This window comes from Micromys minutus, assembly GCF_963924665.1.
Source record: "Micromys minutus genome assembly, chromosome: 17".
NCBI lineage: Eukaryota > Metazoa > Chordata > Mammalia > Rodentia > Muridae > Micromys > Micromys minutus.
In genome coordinates this window covers 2,889,399-2,906,277 of record NC_137952.1, presented here as the reverse complement: position 1 = coordinate 2,906,277, position 16,879 = coordinate 2,889,399, and positions in this window count along the sequence as shown.

Here is a 16,879-nt window from a genome sequence, read left to right as displayed (position 1 = left end):
CGATTCTAGTCTGTTTTTGAAGTTTCTCTATAAATCACTGCATGTGTGAAGCTCTGCTTCTAATTAGGGAAACTCAGGGGTGACTGTTGTTAGCATAAAACAGGAAACCCTGGATCCCTGGATCTGCTTTCTTTCTCCTTCCAAGCTTTTGCCTTTCCTTTGCTCTTTGCCTAACCCTGGATCCTGATGATTTTATCCCCCTTTTCCCCATAAATAGTGTGTGGGTATGTTTTTTTTTTTTTGGTTTTTTTTTTTTTTTTTTGGTTTTTTTTTGGTTTTTTTTTTTTTTTTTTTTTTTGAAAGGAAAAAGAGATATCTGGTAGTGAGAAAATCTAATCTCCTCACATGGAGCACAAATGTTATTAAAAGATAACTTCCCAGGTTTCAGCATCAATGTTAGGAAAAGGATAAAGGATATGGCCCATGGAGGTGCAGCAAGGCCTGGGGGGAAGGGGGATGCCTCTGGGAGGCCCATGTTGGGAATCCTTTCCAGTGAGGGACCGGCCACACATGGAGTTAAGAGGGTAGTAGAGGCAGAGAGAGAGAATGGAAGGGAAGAGGAGGGGCAAGGGTGGGAGAGCAAGAGTGCCAGAGAGAGAGGAGGAGGGCAAGCAGCTCTTTTTATAGTGCCAGGTAACTGAGAGGTGGGGTATACCTGGCTGTTGCTAGGTAACTGAGGGGTGGGGTTTACAGAATCCCAACCATTTCCCTTTCTTATTTTATTGCTTTGTACAGAGTTCTAAAACTGCGTTGAATGCGAATGGTGAGAATGGACATCCTGTACGTGCTCTGACCTTAGGGAGGAACATCACTCTTCCTTCACTGAGTGTGTCATTACAGTGGCTGGAGAAATGGCTTAGCAGGTAAGAATCAGTCATGAGGAACAGTTCAGAAGTCAGAACTGAGATGACAAGCCTGTGTCTTATAACCCCAGTGCCTGTAACCCCAGCTTCAAAGGACTCGGAACAGGAAAATGAGAGCATATGAAAACCAAGGGCTTTACCCATCTCCCACAGGGATTTCCAGGTTCTGTCACCTACTGGTTAGTGCTAGTGAGGGCTCTGCCTCTGGATATACTCTGCCCCCATCCCTGGTGTCTCACTGCCTGTCTATACCAACAATTTCCAGTGTTTGTAGTGTACCAGAAGGACCTGGAAGGCCTGGTTAAGTGCAGAATCCAGAACCTCTGTCTGCAGGTAGATCTCAGACTATTAGCATCTTAGTCTTCCATAAGATGGGTGTCAGCATCAGAACTCACTGGGATATGGAGACCTAACACTACAGCATGAATGAAGATTCCATACTGATGGAAATGTACTAGATTATTACAAAAAGAAAATATTTTAAAAGTAGGGTGAGTAAGGTGATGAACAATAGGATGTGGGAAATGAACAGGAATTTTGGTGTTAGGGCTAGCGGGCAAAGTGGTTGTCACACAGTGCAGTTTCATCTGCTCTCTCTTGACCCGTAAGTACAAAAGGCCACTCTACCATTGTACTCTCACGTTTCCCCAGACTTCAGGCATTTTAATGTTACTGACAAACCATTACATGGAGGCACACACGACTTTGCCTGTCTTTCTTCTTGCACCAGGGAAGAAATTCTTGATGAGAAATTACTTAGAGGATGTTACCCTGTGGGCATGTCTTGGAAGTGTGGTTGCCTTGATTGTTAATTGATGTGGGAAAGACCATTGTGGGTGGTATCATTCCCTAGGCAAGGGGAACTGACAGTAGAAAGATGGCCAAGTATAAGCAAGGATATGTTTGTTCTCTCTTTACTCTTGACTGTGGAGGTGATGTGACTAGCTGCTTGAGCACCTGCCTTGATTAACCTGAAGTGACAGGTTGTGACTTGGAATCATTAAGTTTATAAACACTTCCTCCCCTTTTTATCAGGATGTTTTATAGCAAAAGAAATGAAACTAGAAAAGCAGCCTTTCCTCAAGGCTCTTTGCCATCATCTATCGGGAGTTAATTGTGGTTACCAGCCAAGGATAAGATAACATTGAAGTCCTGGTTAACTTGAGAATCTGAACTAGAAAAGACCAGGTCCACAATTGTCCAATTAAAGCAAGCTCTATTGTGGGGGTATACCTGGAACCAGCCAGCTGTCTGCCTCTGCTAACCTCTGGAAGTAAGTCTCTTTTATAGAAGAGATGGGATGTTCACAGGGGCAAGATATTGAAGGTTATATACTGTTAGGGAAAACAGAGAAAGGGAAGGCATGAGAGTAAGGAGATGTCATGTGAATGGGGTTTCCATCAGTTTACACTAGATCTAAGAAATAGAAACTTTAACTTGCAAGGACTCAACACAGGACAACAGATACTTCTTAACTGTCTTAGCTGCAAACCCTTAACCTTGGTTATGGTTCTTGGTTCAGTCTCATGGTCCCTTCATTCTGCATCCATCCTACCAACCCCACTTTCTTTTTAAAAATCATCCTTTAAAAACAGAACAAACCCCCTTAACTGTGCTTGGACACAGGGCAATTGAGCCATCAGCTGGCTAACATCTTGGACTCTTCACCATTGATATTTAATTAAACATATGTCTTTGTTCTTTTATTTTTTTGTGAGACAGAGACTCATGTAGACCAAGATGGCCTCCAACTTGCTATATAATAATGTCTTGGATTCTTGCTCCTCCTGACTCCATTTCCCACATACTGAGACTGGTGAGTGACACTGTTGTGCTTTGTGTGGTACCTGGAACTGATCTGTGGATTCATGTGTAGTGTGAAAGCACTCTACCAAGTCACTCAGGCTGAACCCCAGATCCTCTCTACTCTTAAAAAACAACAGTGTCATGGATCTCATCCACATGGCTTCCATCAAAAAGGAGCACGTCTCCTGCTTTCTGACTCTTAGTGGTACTGTCCTCTCTTGTGCCTCATTTAGTTCTGTGGGCTTCTCCTTTCTCCTCCTCCCCTTCCTCTCTTTCCTCTTCACAGTGGTTTCCAAGAACACAAAAATCCATGGATAATGTTGCCAGTAAGGCACCGTATTGAGTGACCAAGAAGAAAACAAAATCAGAAGGAAAACAGGACACCAGTGCTGGGAAATAGTCAGGCACGTTTCTTTCTATCACAGGTCCACTCCTGCAGAGCAAAGTGACAGAAGCCATCAAAGCAGCAGTTCTCAACCTTCCTAATGTGGTGACCCTTTAACATCGTTCCCCATGCTGTGGTAATCCCCAACCATAGGTGGCCCCTGTGAAAGGTCATTCCACCCACCCCAGGGGTCATGACCCACAGGCTGAGAACTTCTGCAATAAAGGATCTGCCTCACTGGAGATGGTTAGGCTCACAGAATTTGGGGAAGGGTCTATATCAGATATGGAGAAATTTCTAGAGCACTGAAGGAAAGAGGTGCTGATCCACGGGCCCCTTCCCCTTCTCTCTTTGGCCAATGAAAATGGTCAAAGTGAAAAGTATTGTTGTGAAAAGTATCTGCAGCATTGCAGGAGAAACAGGCCCAAAAGAAGACAATAAACTCAGGGCTAGTTCTGCAGGGACAAAAATCAGGAACTCATCCACTGTGCTCTGTGGGGTTGGGGCGTACTGAGTGACCCTGTGGAGAGGGCACTCACTGATATTGGTAAGATGATTTTTGCAGAGCCACAATCCCTAAGCAGCCCAGGCCTTTGGGAGCTCATCCATCCCTGTTGACAACTCGCATGAAATTGCCCCAGGGCACTCAGTGGTTCTTAGAACTGTCTCTGTTGTTAGCCCCACAGGATTTTAATTTGAGAAAACATTAGCATTTTCTTTCTACTATGATGCTCCTTCTTTCACAGACAATTTCCTGGGAGACTTTTATATGCCCATTTGTCCCCATTTCCTCACCCTCCCTATCCTCTGCTCCCCCAAGGCAGCTCTTCTTAGTTCCAGTAAGTAAGCTCTGGCTGACTGCATGCCTGCACACCCATGGCGTTTCTGGTCTCCTGCTCCATATTTTCTCAGCACAGTGGCCCAGGTGCCTACTCCTCCCTGGAGCTTCTTGCCTTGCTCCTACCACACCATCTCCTCTATGGTGGCTGGTTCTTCCTCTCCTCTTGGATTTTTTTTTAAATCTTATGTGTATGAGTTTTGCCTGCCTGCATGTGTGTGCCCCGTGTGTGTGCCTGGTGCCTGCAGAAGTAGAGTCTGTGAAACTGGAGATGCAAATGATTAGGATTACCATGTGCGTACTGGGAACTGAACCTGGACCCTCTGCAAAGGGCAGCAAGGGCCCTTAATCACAGAGCCTTCTCTCCAGCGCTCTTCCCTCTCCCGTTCCAGTAGGGGAGCTCTTGATGCTCAGCCCTAGGCCTGTTTCCCAGAGAGTGCTTTCTCCCTTGCTCTTCTCCATCTTTGTGCTTTAATCTAAGGCAGACTTCTAGTTTAAGCCTCTCACTAAAAGTTCCAAGGCATCCCATTGGCCTGCTAAGTGTCCCTCCTTCCCCCGTTGGTCCTTCAAGCTGAGTATCTCTAAACCTAAACAGGTCCTACGGTCTTTTTTGGCTTATGGCGCTGCAACATTCACATAGCTATCTACCTAGAACCTTTGCAATTGTCCTTACCATTCCACAGGTCAATCTACCACAACCCCCTTCTCAGCCATTTCTCTACCCCTTCCTCTCATTCTCCAGTGTGGCCCTAATTCTCCCAGGGAGAGAAAAGCACACCATGTTGAAGATTCTGCTAAGTCCTAATGTCTGAACTTCATAATTATGGAAAATGAGAATATTGCAGCCCAGAACCAAATTATCCTGGGCTGTTTTTCATCCCCTGAAAAACCATTCATTGTATTTAATAAAATGAAAGAAAGAACCAGGAATATGTTTGGTAGAGGTACTGAATGGTGAGGTCAGACAGACAGACAGATAGACAGAGTCAGATACAGAGAGAGATAGTAGAGGAGTAGAGGCCAGCCATGAACACATGGAGAGAGAGGGGGAGGGGAATGGGGAGAGAAGGGACAGAGAGGGAAGAGAGTAAGAAGGTAAGAGAACAAGAGGGAGGAGGCAGCTCCTTTTAAAGTGAGTCAGACATACCTGGATGTTGTCAGGTAACTGTGGGGCAAAGCCTAGAAGGAATGCTAACACACTGACTATTCCTGTCTGATCTAACATCCTTGTGACTGTCAAAACCCAACTTCTTAACTGAGTCCCACCAATCCAAGAGCTAAGGTCATCAGATATTATCTGAAAGCTATAGGGGAAATGTCCCAGCTTGACTGATTTATGGCTTCCTTTGTTTTGTAACTAATAAAATCCCAGGTGACCACTTCCATAATGAAGCATGTTTTGGGGGGCAACTTGACTCTGTTCATGTTCCTGGGCCATACACACTCATATTTGGTTCAAGAATGGTGAACTCTAGGTTTCTTCTTGACATGGCCAAAGCCAGACCAGCCTTTTTCAGACGCTTCCTGCCAGCTGTACCCCAAACTCAGTCCTCCCCATGGTCCTCACCGGAAACTGTCCACTCCTGCTCCATTGTTTACCCTGCAATTTCCACACCGGGAAACTTAATGGTTGCTCCATCTTGCTCCCTGAGTTCTGGGGCATAGCACATAGTGGGGCCACAGGAAACACTCTGTGTCCAGGAAGAGGAAGGGTGATGGTGGGAAAGCAGAGAAGGGAGTGGGTAAGCCCATTCTCTTTGCTACAGTGCAGAGCCTGAAGGTTGAAATCTTACCCAGCACTCACAACATGGTGGCTTCTGGTTCTCACATAGACTTTCTCTTGCTTTCTGGCTTGGCCTAATGCCTTTTAGAAACGAAGAGCTGGGGGTCTCTGTCCCCTTCATCTTCATCACTCCTATCTTGTCAGGAATGTAGGCCGAGCGAGGGGACCGGTGCTAGGGCAGCAGAGAGAAACGATGTGGAGGTGTCTAGAGGAAGGTTTCCTCGGCGTGGGATGAGAACCAAGCCAGCAGAGAGGCAGCGTGTGTACAGAGACGCTACTGTGGCAGGTCATTGTGGTCACCCAGAGTCTTGATATTCCCAGACTGCTTTCTTCTCCTTGTAGATTTAGTTGAACTAGACCCAACCACTTTGTTATCTGGAAACTTCCTGTATCTGAATCTACATCCAAGAAGAATGTCAAAGTGGATAATACCTATTATATCACACAGCTTCTTGCTCATTTATTGAAATGGCAGTGCAGATCCAATTACAAACAGCACTGTTAATGGCTGAAAAGTCTATAGACCAGAGACTTTTTTTAAAAAATGAAAACCTTAAACATTTATTGAAAGAACTTTAGGGTGCTGACACAGACCTCACGGGAATTTAAAGCTATGCCTTACTTGATAAGAAAGACCATTAGCAGGCTCGAGAGATGGCTCAGTGGTTTAGAGCACTGACTGCTTTTCCAGAGGTTCTGAGTTCAAATCCCAGCAACCACATGATGGCTCACAATCATCTGTAATGAGATCTGATGCCCTCTTCTGGTGTGTCTGAAGACAGCTACAGTGTGTCACATACATAAAAGAAATAAATTAAAAAAAAAAAAAAAAAGAAAAAGAAAGGCCATTAGCAGGAACTAGGGAGGTGGCTCCGCGGTTAGTATTTGCTGCTCTAGCGTGAGGACTGAAGTTCAGATCCCTAAAAACCTGCATAAATGCCATGCAGAGACAGTGGCCTCTGCAATCCAGTCCTAGAAGACAGAACAAGATGTTACAGTTAGCAAAGCTGAACGGGTTGGAGCTCTGAAGAGCGCTTTGGCATCAGACATGGGGTACAGAGCTCCGAGTTTACCCTGCTGGTTTGTGGTCCAGTGTTGGCCCAGCATTTCCTCAGTCTGTTCCCTCTCCTCCCTTTTGGAATGATGATGTGTAGCCCATGCCATTGTATGTTGGAAGTATGTGATCTGCTTTTTGATTTTGATTTTACAGGGAATTACAGAGATGTTATTTTCACTGTCTCAGAAGAGGCTTCCCATTTGGGGATTAAAGAGTTGAGACTGATAGACTGTGGGAACTTTTGAAATTGGATTGAAGGCATTTTTGTGCTGTGATATGGTTACAAGCCTGTGGGGAGTGGAATGTGGTGGTCTGAATAAGAATGGCCTCCATAAGCTCATTTATTTGAGTGATTAGTCATCAGGGAGTGGCACTACTTGACAGGGATTAGGAGGTGTGGCCTTGTTAGCGAAAGTGTGTCACTAGGGTTGGCTTTGAGGTTTCAAAATCCCAAGCCAGCCCCAGGTTCTTCAGACCGCCAACTCCTTTCAGCTTTGTTTACTGCAACACCCGCCTCTGCTGTCTAAGGCTGGGATTACAGCAGCCCTCTGCCTCCCCTCTTCCTGCTGCTTGCAGACCTGGATGTAGAACTCTCAGCTCCTTCTCCAGTGCCGTGACTGCCTGCGCGCGGCCATGCTTCCTGCCATGATGATAACGGACTAAACCTTTGAAACTATAATCAATCCCAGTTAAATGTGTTCTTTTATAAGAATTGGTATGGTCATGGTGTCTCTGCACAGCCATGGACACTGACTAAGACACTAGTGATCCCAGAGCAATCTGACTGGTAAGACTAGTTGTATCCAGTGAGCTCTGGGTTTGACTGAGGTTGAGAAAGCCTGCTTCAATGAATAAGGTGAGAGAATAATTTCTGATACCCACCTTGGACCTCCATATGCATGGTTATTCATGTAAGTGAACTCATACACATGCAAAAGTAAAACAAGCAAGTATACACACATACCAAAAGAGCATCCTTACAGACACAATCAACAGCGAAAGTAACCCGACAAAGAGTTTCTTTTTGTAAACCACAACCAAACCAGGTGATCAAGCACAGTGGGGCCAGCAAGGAGGTCATTTAGTTCTTAGTCTAAGTGACGGTGTCTAATCCTGTTGGTGGAAGCTTGATCTCCTAAATTGACGAAATTGGCTAATTTGTAATTGGTGAGAACAGGGAGGGTGCTATAGAATACAGTCCTGGGACTGTTCAGGGGTTGGGCAAAGAGGCTTTTATAGAAAAGTTTCATGGGATTGAGTAGTTATATAACATTGACCCTTGGGGGACTAGCCACCTTTAATAGAAAAAAAATTCCTCACACTGGGTTTTGCTCAGTATGTTGTATATAACCTGTTTTGTTTGTTTGTTTTTGAGGTGGAGTAGGAAGATCATGGGCTAGAAGTCTCCAGATGGCTGAGGAGTTTGTGGAATCTTCTCTCTCAGTTCAACTCCCATCCCTGTTGTTAGCATGTCAGCAAGCATGCCAGGACATCTCCAGGATGCGCTGCTTACCTTAAGAGGATTCTGTGATTTGAATACTCAAAGTCAAGAGAGAGCAACTCAAACTGCTGCTCCGCTTGAAAGAATAAGATATTTCATTTGATAACAGGGGCATAGCTTTGTGATAATAATGTGCTTTAGAAATTAGTATGTGGTTGTAATTAATTAGCACATAATTTTTAGTTATCAATTGGTTCATAACCAGCAGACTTGCTAGGTGCCCTACTCAGTGATGTATCTAAATGAAAAGTTCTGTTAAATTGTATTTGTGATCAAAACCAATAGGAAAAGGAGATTAAGATGAAAATCCTAGGATTAAATTTTTAATTAGTTTGCCCCTGAACAGTTGACTCACTGACTGAGCAGCTGCTTATGCCTACTTGGAAACATGTGGCTCCCTCCCCCTGCATACCTGTGAACAGAAGCATCTCACAAAGACTGAGAATGTTCATGGTTGTTCTGCTTAAGGGGGAATGGAAGGAGAAGGTGGCATCTGGGATCACAGTCTTTTCACATTCAAACTTCTATGCTCTGCAGATCTCTCCACTCTGGTCTCAAACCTCCTCAGGCCTAGGGGTTCTGAGGTCAATTGACCCCTCCACCCACCATTATACAACAATGGCCTTCAGGCAGAAACTCAGGAGTGATCATTATTCCTTTTTTATCTCATAATGTAAGACTCAAATTGAGTCTTATTTATTTGAAGCTCCCGAGAATGAGACAAGAGATCAGGAATCGATGCAAAAACAAGAGGTTTATTAGTCTGGTGCACTGGGGTGGCCTACATCCTGAGAAGAGGTGACCCTGAAAGGCTGTTACAAGCAGTTTTTATACTTTTTTGGGGTACAGGTTACATTAAACAAGGTTATAATTTAAACTCATTGGCTAAGCATATTGATCTTTAAACCTATTGGTTAGTGAGCATATGCGTCAGGACCCTAACTGGGACTCTCTAGAGGGTCAGATGGCTATCAGTCAGCACATTTTATGGTTCTCCTGAGAATTGTTTACTCAAGGAAGTCCCTTATGCTAAGGCAGGGTGGGCTGCTGATCCATTGTTTCTGCACAGGTGGGAGGTAGAGAATTTCTCACTCCCTTCATTCCCCCATTTTTCTAGGCCAATATTTCAATCTTAAAATCAAAGGTCTTCCTGCTCTACAGCCTCATACTGTTGTTTGAACACCATTATTTGCACAGTGTTAAGGCATTCCTTGATGAAAGCGACTAAGAGATTCAAAATGAAAGGACCAAACTTTAGGAGCAAACATAGGATGATCAAAGGTCTTATCAGAGTTGAAACTAAAGTGCCCCCCCAGCTGTAAAAACAATAGGTCTAGACCTCTCCTGTGGAGGTGAGCAACCCCTTAAGGTGGAAGATAGAATCTTTTATCCTCTGGATATCAGGGTCTATGGCTGCAGTCAAACTTGAGTAGTGGCTGAATGAGATTGCCAGGGAGGAAATTTCTCTTCCTAACCATCTCAGACTGGCTCCCAGAAGCACACTCAGGGTTAAGGCTGCAATTGGTTCTCTCTTTTTCTGGTTTAGACCTGGTCTCTTCTCTAGTATCTCAAAGACCTTGGAGCTCTCATGATATAGGAGCTGATGCATCAGCTGAACTAAGATGCAAAACCCCTTGGTCTGATTCAAGACCTGTAGATATACACAAGGGATCAATCTTGAAAAACAAGCCCACCAGGTATCCTCAGGGGGGAATCAAATACCAGTCTACCATAGTCATGATTAGAGTTACAAAGAAACTTTTTCTCTGGGAGGACAGTGCCTATGCATAGTTCCCGACACTTGTTGCAAGGTGAGAGATTGACAGAATCTCTATTGGCAGCCATCATCTGTGCTGTTCTGTCTTATGGGGTCCAAGGCAGCTAGCCATCACTTCCTCCATGCTACTCTGCTTGTTTCGGGGGCACACATAAACCAGGATGAGGCATAGCTTACTCCTTAGCTGAGAGTGCCCACTTCCCAATCCTTGTCCTCTCAGACCACCCCCGGGACAGGGCTTCAGGGAGCCTGTGGGCTCACCCTTGCATTCTGCTAGTCCTTCTCCCAGTTCCTGAGTGGGAATATCTCACTTGTCCAGCCTGTCAGCTAATTTACACAAATCAGGGTTTAAAGTTGGCCACCAGGTGTAAGGGGGCGGTTCTTTAAACGTGGACCACACCTGTAGCTGATAGGACTTGCCATGTAAGTCTAGCAGGGGTATGGGGGTTGCTCACAGCTCCTGAGATGTCCTCCGCTGTCCACAGACAAACTAGTAGCCAGATCATGATGTTCAGATTATCTTGAGTTTTAGGGGCTGGTTGGTCTTTATGATTTTCTAACTGGAGATGTCAGACAGCTCAGGTCTGGAGCAGACTTCATGTGGGAGGCATGTGTCCAGGCTGCAATCCCATCTACCTCGACTGCCATTGGCATAGTCAGCAAAACAAGGTATGGTCCCTTCAGCATAGTTTGAGGGTCAGGGTCTGATGGTGTCTCATGTAGACTGAGTCTCCGATTTGGTAAGGGTGAGCAGTCTCTGGGGTATCTGGAATATAGGCCATGACCAACAGAGCCCAGACTTCTTTTTGAATTGTCTGCAGAGCCTTAAGTCTGACATATAAATCATTATCATTATGGCAAGTCAATTCAGGAACATCCCCCAATAGGGTGAGAAGAGCAGGGGTCCCATATAGAGGTCTCAAAGGGGGTCAAGTTGAAGTGGGAGGGGTTGTTTTTAACCTTAGAAGGGGCTAAGGGGAAGGAGCGCCACCCAGTCTGCACCAGTCTCCAAGGTCAATTGAGTTTACCAATTGGTCCCCAAGAAACAAGCTAATATCTGACTTACCTGGGCAACAAAAGCTGGCCCATTGTCTGATCCAATTACTTTAGGGGTCCCAAACCTAGGGAAGAGCTCTTCTAGAATCTTCTTAGCTACCACTGCTGCTGTTTCTCTCTTTGTTGGGAAGGCTTTCACCCCGCCCCCAGAAAAGGTATCTACAAAGACTAATAGGTATTTATATCTATATTTTTCTTTGCTTAACCTTCATAAAGTCCACTTCCCAGTAAACCTCGGGTCTATCTCCCCTCAGCCTTTTTCATTTTTCTATCTTAGTTCTCCATGCATTCACCTTCTGGCATGGCACACAGTTGTCTACTACTTGTCTCACCAGACGCCTCAAATCTGGCACAAAAGAATTTGACCACAATACCGTCCTCACAAGTTTGTCGACCTCTAGATGAGTCCATTGATATGTTTGCATCAAGTCCAGTAGTGTATACCAGGTTCTGGATGGGGACAATGAGCTCAACAGGTTATAGGGTTAGGTATCATGAGAAGATCAGCCACCCATTTGTTTACCTCTTGGAGATCTTGATACTTGTCCTCTAACTGCATGGTTAGGACCTGTATGAGTTCTCCTTTTGGTTCTATAACCTGAGGTCCATCAAGGTGAAAGTGTATTTGTACCCCATCTTAGTCAAGAGGTCTCTCCCCAACAATGGGCACAGACAGTCTGGCATTACTATGAAAGTAGGAAACCCAGCCCATTCCAAGATCTACAGATCTTTGGGTAGTCCATGAATATTGTTTGGTGTCCGTAGCCCCTGGAACCCAAGCCTTTTTGTTTGACATGTGTCCCTCGGTTCATAGCAGGACAGAGAACTGAGACCCTGTATCTACAAGGAACTTTATTTTTCACTTTCAAGGCTACCCTGGACTTGGGGAGGGGGGGTCTAAAGCCTGTCCCTCTTAGTTGCTACCTTCTTATATAGTCAGAACTTTGGGGGCATGGGTCCAGGGATTCCCTTGTTGGGGTCCCCTTTTTTTCTTGTCGGGACAATTTCTGGCTCAGTGGCCTTTTTCTTTACATTAAGCACATTGATCCTTATCAAAAGGTTCCTTCCCAGTACCAACAAGTACTTGGTTCTTATTTCTCTGTCCCTCACTACTGTGGCCAGGATCTTCTGTAAATTCCTTTCCTGCCTTTCCTCCTGCTCTCTCTCTTGTCTTTTTATTTTCTTTCTGTTTTTGCTCCTTCTCTTCCTCTGTCTCTCTGTTATGGTAAACTTTCTTAACAGCCTACACTAAATCCCATAATCTCATAGTTTCTCTGGCCTCTGAAGCTTTTATCCTCTCTGATACCTTTACTGGTCTATAAAAGGCATAGTCACTTGTCTGGTCCCTGCTTATCCTCATGTACCTTTGTCTAATTGGTGGGTCATCCTGCAACCTCCAAGGAGCCTGGTGGTAAGACTTTTAGGTGCTCCCTACCTTCAGGCAAGTTGTAGTCCAGTCTGGTCTGAGGAGAGGGAATCTCTCATCTATGTCAGCAGGGTTCTGAGTGGGAGTCCTGTTTGCCCCTGGGACATTCTTTCTGGCCTCTAGAATAATACCCTGGTAAAGAGAATCTGCAAAAGCTGTCTGGCAACCATCCCAGGTAGACTTATGGGTGAACAAAACAGAATCTTAAACATCAGTGAGCCCCCTAGGATTATCAGAAAAAAGGAGTTCTAGAAGAAAAAGGTCAGAGGAGGAAGAGTCCTGTAGAATATATTTCTTAGGCGACATGTAGTCCTGTAAATCGAGGATCTGGATTGAAAGGGAAGGCAAAAAGGGCCAGACCCATGGAGGAGGGTCTGACACCAGATTCTCCCAGATGAGGATATTAGTAATTTAATCTGGGTGTCCCCCTACCCCTGAACCGAAAACTCATCACTCCACTAATCTAAGCTTAAACTTAAAGGGGTAGAGGTGCTCTGTCTCATGTCTAAATATAACATCAGTCCAAGTCCACACACACACACATCAGAAACCAAAACAAAAATCCTGGGGGCCCTACCACCAATGCCACAGGCAGCCTGTAAAACTGACTAGTGAAGTGCCAGTAGAATTCCTCAGAGTATGTGAAGTGTCCTCCAGATTCTCCATGGCCATGATGTGAAGACAAGTCTGCCTGCTGCTTGCTGGCCACAAATAGAGTGATAGGTCACAGGATTCATAGATGTTCACGAACAAGCCAAAAGTGAACAGACGACACAAATAAACAATACATCCTTCAGACTTTCCATGGTCACAACTTACAACTCCCCAGCTCCCACTGGCCAGAGTCACAACTTACAGATGCTCTTAAGCAAACCAAAACTGAGAAGAAGAGAAAAACAGACAACTAGACAAGACAAGATAACTGCTCGATACCTGACCTTGAGACCTGTTGAGGTCTGTGTCCTCCATTTACCGGTCTCTCATGTCCCTTCAGGGAGTCTCATTTCTTCTTAGCCAACGCACCAAATATAAGACGCAAATTGAGTCTTATTTATTTGAACCTCCCGTGAATGAGACAAGAGATCAGGGATCGATGCAAAAGTGAGAGGTTTATTAGTCCGGTGCACTGGGGTGGCCTACATTCAGAAGAGAGGAAACCCTGAAAGCTGTTACAAGCAGTTTTTATACTTTTTAGGGGTACATCAGTAAGGGTACAATTTAAATTCATTGGCTAAGCATATTGACCTTTAAATCTATTGGTTAGTGAGCATGTGCATCAGGACCCTAACTGAGACATTCTAGAGGGTCAGATAGTTATCAGCCAGCACATTTTACAGTTCTTCTGAAAATTGTTTACTCAAGGAAGTCCCTTAGGCCAAGGCAAGGTGGGCTGCTGATCCATTGTTTCCACACAGGTGGGGGTAAAAATTTCTCACTTTCTTCAATTCCCTAGGCCACAGCCATTAAATCCTGCCAGCTTCCCTAGGAAAGCATATTGTGAGTACATCTGCTATTCTGGTGACTTCTCTTCTGGGCCAGCAGCTTCTCCTGCTCAGTTGCAGGTCACCCTGACCAGCTGCAGGTCACCCTGACCAGCTGCAGGTCACCCTCAGCTGCAAGTCACCCTGCTCACCTCTCCTTATATGGTTTCTCTTTGTTTTGTTTTGTTTTTTTTTGTTTTGTTTTTGTTTTTTTGTTGTTGTTCATTTGTTTGTTTTCCCCAGGTGCTCAGCCATCTTGCATGCTGTGGGTACTCTTCCTACTTGTGTGCTAAGTGTTTTACCCATGGAGTCAGCTCCCTGCAACCTGATGTGATGCTCTTTAATATTCAATATACAGCGGATGGTGCTGCAGAGAGACCACACTCACACTCATCTTTCCTCTAGAACGGACTGGGAATGAGGGAGGGAGGTCCCCTTGATGTTCTGGAAGAAGAGAGTCAGAGAAGGTAAACTTATCTTTCTATAAATCTCTGTTAGCCAGAAGTTTAGCCAACTTCCAGCCTTTTACACACCATTGATTTAAACCTTTATGAATCTTCTGCCTCTTGTGACCACCCTTAGAATTTCTTCCAATTGAAAAGCAGACTTAATTCTAGTCCCAGCCAGGGTTCCATACTCCTTTAGTCTGTGACAGTTCTCAGAATTTTCATGAATTCTACAATCTTGGCTTTAAGGCTGGCCAGTGATTTGGGGACTGTACCTCAGCCTGAGTTTCTACAATCTCATCTCTTGGTTAAACTGGGTCTTTGAACACCGCACAGGTGCCACACCCATTTGATGTTCCATGATGAACTGTATAATATCAATATGGCTTTCTTGTTCTGTTACACATGCACTAGAACATGTATGGGAGTCAGTTCTTCCCTCTAGCCATATGGATTTCAGAGATTAAACTCAGGCCATCAAGTTTGATGGCAAGTACCTTTACACAATAATCCATCTTGCTGGCTCTCGAATTCTAATTGTATTAATATTTATTTGAGGGTAGATGGTGTAAGAGCCCTTCCACTCTCCTGACAAGCAGATTTTCCTTTTGCACAAGCTGGGATGAAGGTGGGAGCAGGGCAGGGACTTGTTCCTACTGTGCAGCCCAAGTGCAGAGAGCTAGAAGAGATGCTTGTCAGTATAAGAAATGGCTGAGGATGCTTTGTTCTGTTTGCATTGTGGCAGAGTTTTCTGTGTAGCACAGAGTGGACTGATTCCTGTTGTTATGAAAAAGATAAAGAGAGTGGAGAGTGGGCGTGTGTTCTGTGTTGGTGTGGTGATGTGTGGGTGGGGGGAGGGGGTGCCTCTGGGGGGCCCATGTTGGGTATCCCTTCCCCCTGAGGGACCAATCACACGATGGTATAGTATAGAATAGAGTTTTTTTAAGGCCATAAGGAGGGAACTTAAAAGGGTAGTAGGGACAGAGGGGGGGGGAGGAAAGAGAAAGAGGAGAAGGAGGAGGGGGGAGAAGGAGAAAGAGAAGAAGAAGAAGAAGAAGAAGAAGAAGAAGAAGAAGAAGAAGAAGAAGAAGAAGAAGAAGAAGAAGAAGAAGAAGAAGAAGAAGAAGAAAGAGAAGAAGAAGAAGAGGAAGAAGAAGAGAGGAAAAGAGAAGAGGTTGTCCATGAGCATGTGGAGGGGGGATGGGGAGAGAAGGGACAAAGGGGTGAGAGAAGAGAGCAAGAAGGCAAAAGAGGCAAAAGAGCAAGAGAGTAAGAAGGGGGCCAGCAGCCCCTTTTACAGTGTGGGGTGGAGTTTAGACAGAATGCTAACATTTGTGCCTCTGCCTTGAGCTCAGGAGTGTTGCCCTTGTTCTTTTTCTTGTTTCTGAGTTTTTTTGGTTTTGGGGGGAGGGTTATTTGTTTGTTTTTTTTCCTTCCTTCCTCCCTCTCTCCTTTCCTCCCTCCTTTTCTTCCTTCCTTCCTTCCTTCCTTCTTTCCTTCCTTCCTTCCTTTCTTGTTGAGACAGGGTTTTTCTGTGTAGGCCTACCTGGCTATCCTGGAACTAGCTCTTTAGATCTGGCTAGCTTAGAAGTCATAGGTTTGACTGCTTCTGCTTCCTGGTTGCTAGGATTAAAGGTCTGAGCCACCATACTCTCCCTGCTGGAGCTGCCTCTTGATATACATAAAGGAAAACTGGCTGTGACACACCTTTGTTGTGAGTGTAAGTATGTGGACTAGCCAGAGTGCTTTCATTCGCCAATTATCAGCAGATGCTTACTTAGTACAAAAAGTCATCATTCTGATGGTATATCTGCTCTAGTGTTTCATGCTCAGGACACCTTAAATTGTTTTGTGGAGGAGGAAGTTCTGGTTTTTGAGACAGAGTCTTGCTGTCTAGCTCAGGCTGGTCTGGAACTTGTAGCAATCCTCCTGCCTCGGCTTCCTCAGTGCTGGTGATGCAGGTGTAAGTCACTATGCTCAGTGTTAATGTAGATATTATTAGTCATTTAAACAGTGAAAATATAAGTTACTGAAAGCCAAGTGGTAGCCTTGGGCTTGACTCCAGGCACAGTGTGTGCTACTTCCACAGCATGAACTTGTTCTCCTACTGTGTGCCAAGCAATGCTAAGGAGAAGGTGTTTAAGAAGACTGTATGCTTAGAAGGCCTGGAAACAAACTTTCATTCTCAAGTGTCTCCCTCTTTCTTAGTGACAGTTCCTGTACCCTGAGCATCTCTGAGCCAGGGTACCCAGCCAAGTTGCCATAGCTACCGACAGGGATTGAATGTATTTGGCCATCTGCTCTGCGGCTGGCCAGATGCTGTGGCTCTCGGACACTCAGGGCTTCTGTGCCATCTTCATCATACTTCTGGAGACACTGAGCCTTAGTGAGGCTCAACAGCACACTCAGGCCAGAGCTGAGTGGAGTCACAGCCTCTGCTCTTTGTCATGACAGAAGCAT